General features: G+C 42.4%; 1 non-coding gene across 1 annotated transcript; it reads left to right on the top strand.

Annotated features, from left to right (window-relative positions):
- Positions 1-2534: 2534 nt before the first annotated feature.
- On the top strand, positions 2535-2640 carry LOC111826145. Its single transcript, XR_002829395.1, has one exon. It is a non-coding gene; the product is annotated as a U6 spliceosomal RNA (small nuclear RNA).
- The last annotated feature ends 7863 nt before the right edge of the window (positions 2641-10503 follow it).

Here is a 10503-nt window from a genome sequence, read left to right as displayed (position 1 = left end):
CTTTCATGACCAAGAGGGATGAGAGGAGGGCATTGAAGGGAGAGAGAGAGAAGTTATTTTTCCTCAATCCTTAAGAAAGACTCCTCAGTTAGATTAGAACAACACAATTCACCTGTCTATTTTTGATACAAAACTTGCAATAGGGATGAAGTTATACTAATTATTTTGGTTAATCAGGACCCACCTCTGAAGCTAAAGATGGTGTTAAATCCCATGGGCCCCATGGTGATGTATGTGGAGAAATAAATGCCTGGGACGGTAGCAGACCATATCCACAATGTTATTTCTCAAGCTAAATATTGATCAACTGGATTCTAAGCTCAGTGAAACCAGGAATCGTATCCCTCTTGTTCATTGCCGTAGCCCCTGCATGAGGTCCAAGGCCTATCATCAGAGAACCTTAGTAAATACTTAGTTATTGCTGAATAAACAAAATCATTTTTTTCTGTTGGGAGAAATTCACAGTTTTATTCCTGTGCTTCTTGATGCTCCCCGTTTGCAGTTGTAGAAGCAGGAAGTATTGGGATTGATCATCACACAAGAAACATTTTCTTCTAAGATGTTTAGCACTGTTTCTGAAGTAAAAGAGGGTGAAGTCATTTGGAATAAGGCAAGATTAAGTCAATCATTTATTTCCCTGATTATGGATATCCAAAGGAAGAGAGAAAAGAAAGAGAAGGGGAGGGGAGGGAGAGAAAGAGAAGGAGAAAAGGGAAAAAAATAAAAGAAAGGAAGCAAAAAAGAAAGGAAGAGATAGAGGGAGGGAGAAAGGAAGGGAAAAAGGAAAGGGGGAAGGAAAGAAGGAGAGAGGAGGAAGGAAGGAAGGAAGGAAGGAAGGAAGAAAGGGAGGAAGGAAGGGAGGGAGGGAGGGAGGAAGGAAGAAAGGGAGGAAGGAAGGGAGGGAGGGAGGGAGGGAGGGAGGGAGGGAGGGAGGAAGGAAGGAAGGAAGAAAAGAAGGAAGGAAGTTAGGAAGCTATAACTAGAATCTGGATCCAGGGTAAAGGCACTTTGAGATGGTGGTTATTCTATGACATCATTTTGCTAAGTGTGTGTTTGTGTGTCTTGTGTGTGTGTATTTTGTTTCCTGATAAATGTCAAGCCTCGTCTGAGGTTTTACAATTTACTAAACAGTTATGAGAATGTGGATAGCAAGTTATAAATCACCCAGTCACTTGGGTGTGGATGTAAGTCTGGGGCCAAATACCTGAGTGTCCACTTCATAATGGGAATAATAAGGCTATATGAAAACATGACCCCTGCCCCAAACGATAGGTTTTTTCCCCCTAGAAAGCTGTCTGATATGTTTATATGCACATATTAGAATTGTATCCAAGGGAAAGAAAAACAATTGACTTTCTGACTTTATGGTCTGTCATTGACTTTTAGGGTATTTCATGAAATGAGGTAATAACTTCAAGATCAAGGGCATTTCCCTTTGGGTCTTCATCAATTATTTCACTTTCTCTTGGCAATGGCCTCCACCCACTTCTTCCGACGTATCCACCACCAGGCTGACATCGCACTGGAAAATCTTACTCTCTCTCTCTCTGCCTTCCTGAATGCGTGTTTCATGCATTAAATTGTTTTAATCACTACAGTTTTTACTAGAGTTTGGCAATTGGTACATTTGCTGAATTGTGTGTTCCCAATTTAATGCTTTTAGAATGTATTTAAGTAAGTTCCAATACACTTAGTCATTGCTATTCAAATGAGAGAACCATATTTCAAGGAACAGCTCAGGGAGAGAGAGATGAGGTGAGTAATGGGTAATAAGTGAAAACCATCTATCAAGACACATTGGAGGCTGAAACAGATGGTGAAGAAAAGCCCCCAAGTCCATTCCCCCTGGCCTCTGAGGGCCTATCGGTTTTATTTCCAGCAAACATACACCTTGGCTGGCTTCCCCTCCTAGCTTCTGGCTGATCTTTCCTATTTTAAGATCTTGGAGAAGTAGGAAACTAACTTGTTTCTCAGACCTAAACTCATAAAAAAGGCAGCCCCACAGGGAGGGCAACGGCCGATCTCGGGAGCCCCAAGCAGGTGCTGACATTTACAGGGGAGGGTTGGCAGAGCACCCAGCCTTAGCACTGGTTTCTAACGGGTGTTTGTAGGACTAGGACAAAGGGACAGTGGAAGCCAGAGACATTCAAAGTAGATACAGCTTGTCTTCTTCACCCCACTTTTATTACAGTCAAGGGCCCAGGCATTTGGTGACCCCATGAATGTCCAAATTTCAATGTTGAACTTCTCTCTCTCTCTGTCTGAAAAATGAACCCAGCTTTTGAGCTTCCAAGTTCTCATATATAAAGTAGACAGAATCATACTGGCTTCTCAAGAGCGGTGTGTGGCTTACACGAGAACATGTGTATAACGGATCTCGCAGAGCCAGGCACATGTTCAATGTGTTTCCTGCCCCATGTCTCTGCCCTGGCCTTTCGTACAAAATGTGGGGAGTGAGCAGTGAGCTTAAAAGCAGGGATGGGGCATCCATAACTGGGTGTCCAGGGCCTAAACGTTGAAAAGTAACCCCTCAGGTGCTCGCTTGGGCAGCACAGAGACTGAAATTAGACGCTACGGAGAAGATTACCATGGCCCCTGCGCAAGGATGACTCGCAAATTTGTGAAGTGTCTCATATTAAAAAAAGAAAGAAAGATGCCCTAACCGGTTTGGCTCAGTGGATAGAGTGTTGGCCTGCGGACTGAAGGGTCCCAGGTTCAATTCCGGTCAAAGGCATGTACCTTGGTTGCGGGCACATCCCCAGTAGGGGGTGTGCAGGAGGCAGCTGATCGATGTTTCTTGCTCATGGATGTTTCTAACTCTCTATCCCTCTCCCTTCCTCTCTGTAAAAAATCAATAAAATATATTAAAAAAAGAAAGAAAGAACGCAAGAAAGAGAGAGAGAGAGAGAAAGCGAGAAAGAAAGAAAGAAAAGAAAACCTCTCAGGCAACTCAGCGATTTGTATCAAATCCGCAGTCAGAGCAATCTCACAATCTCACTTTTAGGAATTTGTCCTCCAGAGATACTCACCCAAGTGTGCAAGGTGCGTACAGAGGACGCACGTCACATTGCTGATAATGACAAAGAATTACAAACCACCTTCATGACCATCTAAAAAGCTCCTGGTTAAATATGGCACATCCATGGAGTAAAATAGCATTCACCTTCTAGAAATGATGGGGTAATCCTATTGTTATTGATGCTAACATTTGTCTGTGTCACACGGTAAATTAAAAAAATGAGTTTACAAGTCAGCATGTATGGTGTGCTTGCATATGTGAATATATGTATCCATAATCGTATCTGTACTTATAGTTATGCAGAATCAGATACAACAAAGAGATATTTGGAAGGATGTTAAACGGGACTTTTTACATTGTTTTATCTCTGGGGAGTGACATCTGAGTGTAAATTCTACTTTTGTCTTTGTACTTTTCCACCCTGTGTGATTTTAAAGAGCAACAGCAATGGGCCTATGCGGCATTCACCCAAAATGCTAAGACTGCGTGTCCCCCGAACATCTCTAAGCCAGTTGGAAACCCTGAGCAGAGATATTTCTATCTCAGCCTGTACTGACAGTACCTCATCTGTTCCCGCCCACTGTCGTTACCTATGGAGCTGATTGTTTTCCCACTAGACTGAGCTCTCCTCCAAAACCCGGGTTTTACCTTTCCTCCAGTCCCCAGTCCGCATACCACGGCAATAAGGGATACTCAGTGAGTGTTTTCAATGTTTAAATCCAGAAGTCTGGTGATCTGGACGCTATTCCAGTTCTGACATTGCCGGGCAGTGAGGTCATGATCGACACCTTCTCCAGAGATGGCTCATCCTCAAACAGAACGAGCATGATCTCGGAGGCTCCTTCTATTCCTGACCTTGTCATTCTGAAACTGAACTTGTCCAGTCCTCACAAATCTGATGAAATCAAACACGACAACCTATACAGCTCAGCTTTGTGGGCTCCAAAATGCTATAAAAATGCAGTGTGGGATTACAAATTAAAAAACACACAATACCAACAACAATAGTGACCATTGTATATTGATGCCAACACAGAGCACGTTCGAATAGGATCTAAATAATTTCAAATTGCCCTTCACCTTCCCCCACCCTCACCGCAGGGCCTGCATTCCCTGTGGAGTTGCCACCGATACTCAGTTTGGGGATTAAAGCAGGACCTGACCTGGATTTGCTCCCCATTGCCCATGCCCTAGATTGAAATGTTAAAGGACTTGGAATAAAATAGCTGCATTTTCACTAACAGCTTCACAGTAACTGGGGAATTAATGTCAGCCAGGCAGTGATTTCCCAGTGGTTGGGTTTGTAGCAAAAGCCTTCAACTTTCATGTGTGGCCTGTTTGAAGTTGGAAATTGTTGTTAGACTCTCCCAAGTTGTTTGAGGTGTCACTCATCCTTCCCTTTTGTGTTGGGGCGAGAATGTGAAGCACAGCGGCTGGGAATGGTCCTGTGACTGCCGTCCCCAAGGCGGGTCTCTGCCAGGGCCCAGTTGAGCCTGTCTCCCAGGGAATTGCCCTGCCTCCATGTGCAGCCCCATGGCCCACCCTCCCCTCAGGGACTCTGCATCCGGAAGAGGGAGGATCCCGAGGCCCCCTGCAGATGCACATCTTGACAATTTTTTTAAAAAATATATTTTATTGATTTTTTACAGAGAGGAAGGGAGAGAGATAGAGTTAGAAACATCGATGAGAGAGAAACATCGATGAGCTGCCTCCTGCACATCTCCTACGGGGGATGTGCCCGCAACCCTGGTACATGCCCTTGACCGGAATCGAACCTGGGACCTTTCAGTCCACAGGCTGACGCTCTATCCACTGAGCCAAACCGGTTTCGGCGACAATTTTTATTCAGTGAAAAATTGGCACTCCTGGGATGTTGCTCTTCGGAGAGGCAGCAGCACGGGCAATAAAAATAATAACGCTAGCATAGCAATAGCAGCAGTGATAATAATAATAATAATAATAATAATAATAATACCAGTGGCTAACACCTTATTTAGCACTGATTACAGGCCAAACATTTTACATAAGATTGATTGTCTCAGTCATCCCATCGAATAGATATATTTCCTTTGTACAGATGAGGCAGTGGAGGCCCAGTGAGAAGTTTCCTGTGACCGTAGTGGAGAGCGTAAGGAGAAGATTAAGTAGGTAGACACATGGAAACAACCTCGAGGGGTTTGGAATTGACTGACCCTTCCCCAACATATCACTTGAAAACCACTAGTTTGTGGCAGTCTTGATTTTGCTCCCCTGAGCTACCCTTTTGCAAGTATATATAAACTCAGTCCAACCAGACTGTGGCTTCCAGCGGGCGGACAGTGTATTCTAGACCATTCAAGGGCAGTGTCTTGCCCAGGTAGCTTCTCCACACACACTTGGCAGTTGTACTTGGTGCTAAGCAAAGTGTAATGTAGCATGTACTTTTGCCTGGAGTGTTTTTGGGGAATAGCAAATAGCTTTCTCCTTGGGTAAGGACCTCTGGGTCCCGCCCAACAGTCATTTGGAATGTTTGTTCCCTTGAACCAGCATGTGTTTGGTGCGGGGAGAGCCGTTGGCCAAGTGAAGGGCTTATGGACAGGGTCCTCTCTCTCTGACCTTGTTTGTTTTTTCTTCCCAACGATGACATTAATTATTTCCTAACCACTTGAATTGGTTTCTAGCCGAGAAATCATGCCATAAGGTTGAAAGAGTCATGTGCAGATTTTTGGTTTGTTTTTGTTTTGTATTTGACTCCCGAGACTTTTGTTTCATAAGATGGTGTGATCACAGGGGGAGGGCTCGCCTGGAGTCACCCAGGCTATTGTCCTGTGGACTTTTGGGGACATCTTGGAAGGACCTTGTAGATTCCTAAGGAAGAATTTAGACCGAAATTAAGAGGCATGTGGTGGATAATTAACATGTTGTCATTTTTTAAGGCTAAGTAGAAAACAGAAACACTTTGGTCTCCAAAAGTGTGCTAGAGCTGGCTCGGAATGGCTTATGAAAACCAGTGATTAAGCATTCAAGAATTTTTCGAGCCTGTTATCAAACCATTGGTAGCTTGAAATCATCTACAGAGGGAATATTTACACCATTGAAATTAGCAAATGTTACAAATCAGGGCTTCTTCCTTCCCTTCCTCTTCTACCCCCCTCAGAGCTGGTTTCTCTGCACAACACTGAATCTAGTCCATCTAGAGGAGGAGCATTTTCTATATCCAGACTAAAAACCTGTGCTTGGAAGCACTGGGGGGAAATATATGATGGCTTAAATTCCACGTGGGCAAGAACCACGTGTGTTTCCTCGGCGAATATATCCCATGACATTGCATAGCACAGGGTCTGTCACATAGTAAGTGCTCAGTAAACAGCTGTTGAATGGATGCAGTACTGGTGGGCTGCTAGGCACCTTCGCAGCAGCAGCCAGTCAGCCCAGACCAGTCTTCTCTAGGAATCCTTCCTGAGCCACACATTCTCCAGAGTCGCTCAGGAAACTGGACTGTCACTCTTTTGTATACTGTATCATTTACTTTTTGTTGTTGTTAATCTTCATCCGAGGATATTTTTCCATTGATTTTTAGAGAGAAGGGAGGGGGAGAGACAGAGAAAGGGAAGCATCGATGTGAGAGACACCTCCATCGGTTACCTCCCTTAGGCACCCTGACCAGGGCGAGGGGTTGAGCCTGCAACCAAGGTAGGTGTCCTTGACTGGAATCAAACCCAGGACCCTTCAGTCCATGGGCCAATGCTCTATCCACTGAACCAAACCAGGTAGGGCTGTGTCATTTACTTTTTAAAGACAACTGTAACTCTATCAGTATATCCAGCAGTCACCATCCACTTTAAGCTCTCAGAAGCAGAATTCTTCTGATTCCCTTTTTTTTTTAACATAGCAGATGCTCAATAAAATGAAACATCTGCAAAAGGGGTGAGTAATAATCTTGGACGAAGTCACAATACTTCATGGTTTCCAAAATATTTGATGGCTGTTGTGCGGATTGATGCCATGATATCCCTGTGAGTAGGCAGAATAGAACAATTACCCCTCCCAGCTGCCAGAAAACAGGGCCTAGCATGTTGGGGGGACTAAGTATTTGTTGATTTTATTATCACTTGGTCCTTCCATTTCACAGATGAAGAAACAAGCTTGAGGAAGTTACCTGACGTAGTTCATTTTTAGATAGTATCACTTCTATCTCCACTAAACTGCCTCTATTAACAGTCACTTCACTTTTAATGCCTTATTGCATATCCTCACATTTATTTTCATGATAGCTCTATCAGGTTCGCAGGTATGTGCATTCATGTTTTAGGGGTAATAATGCTAGAACACAGAACGTTTTAGAAACATGCTTGCGATACACAAGGATTTGAGGGTAAAGCTAGTATTAAAATCTACGTGTCTAAGAATTCCCGAGTTTGACTGTATATCGTGTATTGTACTCATTCATTCCTTCAGAGGGAGAAAGATTGTCAAAGTAGGCTAAGGAAAAGCATTGTACCACAAAACACTTTCTAAACTTCGTCACGAGCCCCCCAAGATGTTTCTTCCCCCGAAACACCTTAAAACATGCCGATGATTAGAATTTGTGCTTTGCCACTTAAGCCTCCCAAAGATTCAAGTTGAAGTTTCAAAGGTAAAATTATAGGAAATTACCTTCTTTCTCTTTTGTGAATAGAATCTTGAATTTTTTTTCTCATCTGAGAAGGTGCTGATTTTCCATGTATAATGGAAATTCCATGATTTTTCCTTCCCTAGGACTCTAACATTTCAAAATGGCCACAACACCTCCTGTATGAGTTCTGGAAAGGGTCCAGCATTAAGCATGATGACTTTTAAATTCGTGTTGTAAAACTCTGATGCCGTTTCCAGCACAGTGCCTCATTTCCGATGAAAAGCATGCTGCCAGCTCCCCGCTTTTTCTGTGGACGATATCACCACTCATTTCATTAAAGCCACCAGACACTCCCAGCAGCACGCATGATGTCGTTTTGCAATGTGGGGGGAAATAATTTTGGAAATGGGAGCTAGTTCACATTTCTAAAGCATGTTTTTTCATTCTTGCCTTTCCCTTTTGACCTTCCTGAGGATGCGTGTGGGTGTTAAATTGTTACCAAGGGGAGGGGCTGTTGTAACTACAGCAGGATCCACACACACCAAGACACACTTTCCCACACACAGGACTTGGCTCAGGGACACTTTAATGGAATGCTGAATGGAAAAGATGCAGGGTGTTTTTGATCTGCAGAGAAATTCAGCCAGTGGAGCATCCATCATTTTTATTTAAACAGCCAGATGAGCATTCGAGCTGGAAGGCAATGTGTGTGAGAGGAGTGGGTGTCACTGGCAACTATTTTTCCTCTGTTTAAAAAATTATAAACATAATGTAGCCCATTTATAAACATTTAAATAATAAAGAGGAATATCAAGTGAAAAGTAGAAGTCTCCCTCTTTTCCCATCTCATCTCATTCCTAAGAGATAGTTTGATGTTTGTAGGTGTAGAACTTTTTCTGTTCAAGAACTGCTTATTGAGATTCTGTAATTTGTGTTAGTCATCCATTTGAGGGTGAGAGTTTGATCCAAAAATATATCTTACATATGTTTTATTCTACAACTTGTTTGTGTTTTTTTCATTTAAATTTTTTTCTCAGGGTAGACTTCCAGATTTTGACCATTCTGTTTAAGGGCTGTATAATGTTTCATTGCATTGGCTGTGCCTTATTTATTTTTTACTTTTAAACCAATTCTCTATGGATGAGCACTTGGGTAGCTTCTAATGGTTACTCACAGTGTCGCTTTGCATTTCTGTGTTTACACAGTGGAGTTGCATTTCTGTAAGACCGTTTCCTGAGAGCGGAATTGTTAGAGGAGCAGATCATGAATACGTGTAATTCTAGGGGAGAATGTCTGTGTTTTTAAAAAGATACGAATGTTCATTGATCAACACTCAGAAAGACTCAGTTGCATATAAGACAAGACGAGTTCTAAGATTTGTCCTATTATCATGTTCTCAATACTGGTTACTCACTACATGACTTTGCGGAAGAGGAGCTTTCTGAAACAAAGCAGTGCCTTCTGTCTGGACGTTACCCTGACAAACTACATCAGAATCTCTGTTGTCAGAGTTCAGGTATGTGTATCTATGTTTAAAGTTCCTGAGGCCAGATTGGGAGCCACCACTCTAGTGAAAGTATCCCCAACATAGCATCGAATGTGCCATTTTTGTTGTTGTCTATGCCTGTATGCATGCTCAAGCACATACAAGCATGCATGCTTTATGTGGTTTAGGATAATATGCTTTTCCTACCTTTTGCTTGGCTGTTTGGTACATTTGGCCTCGATTGCTATCAGCTAGCCCAGAAATACAGCACGTGTCACGGACAGTTCTGCATACAAATAAGGATCAGGAGGATGATCAAAGAGACAAATGGGAACTTTAATGGGGGGGATGGTGAGAAGTCCTAGATGTGATTAAAGAGAAGATAAAAGGGCCATTAAGCAACTGTGTGGAGTAATTCCTAGACTGAAAAATTGTAGACAGTCCTGTATAAACAGAATCCATATAGGGCATTAACTACCAAGGTAAATGACCCTTTATTGTCTTCTCCTATATTTCTTCAACTTGCAGAGTTTGGTTGGCAGATGGTAATGGGATTTAGAGAGAGAGAGAGAGAGAGAGAGAGAGAGAGAGAGAGAGAGAGAGAAGTGTCTTGTGCTGGACAGGAGCGGTTACTTAAAAATACTATATACACTTATAGTACCCTTTAAAATATATGAATCCCATATATACACTGTTTTATGTGACCCTCCCATCAATCTTGGAGAGAAGATGGTGGTACTTACATTATTCAGAAGAAGAAACTGAGGCTTAGAGAGAAGTGATGAGACCAAGACTGTAATGCTAGCATATGGGACAGATGGAATAACATTTTACTTCTAATGTATGTCTTAGTTGAACTAGCACCTAGGGTTTCTGATTCCTACTCTGTATTCTTTATGCTAACATACAGATGTGAGCAGGGATGAACAATAGAGAGTGGTGTGGACTATGGCAATTAGGAAAGAACATGCCCTATCTAAAGGCATTCAAATTAAATTTTTTTTAAATACTGTGTGAGAAAAAAACAACAACCCTTGGGCCAGATACAAAAAAAGGCTTCAATTTGTGACTCTAATTTTTATTTTATTTATTTACTTTTATATGTTAAAATACATTTTTATTGATTTCAGAGAGGGAGAGGGAGATAGAAACATCAATGATGAGAAAGAATCATAGGTTGACTACCTCCTGCACGCCCCACACTGGGATGGAGACTGCAACCCCAGCATGTGCCCTGACTGGGAATTGAACCATGGCCTCCTGGTTCATAGGTTGATGCTCAACCACTGAACCATACCAGTCAGGCTTGTGACTATAATTTTAGAAAAATCTAGACTTTGTGTAATAGAAAACTAGAGAAAGAATCTACTTTTGAAGGTAACAGCAATATTTCCTAAACACTGG

This window comes from Myotis lucifugus, unplaced genomic scaffold (genome assembly GCF_000147115.1).
Source record: "Myotis lucifugus unplaced genomic scaffold, Myoluc2.0 scaffold_56, whole genome shotgun sequence".
Taxonomy (NCBI): Eukaryota; Metazoa; Chordata; class Mammalia; order Chiroptera; family Vespertilionidae; genus Myotis; species Myotis lucifugus.
This window is presented reverse-complemented; position numbering and strand designations above follow the sequence as displayed.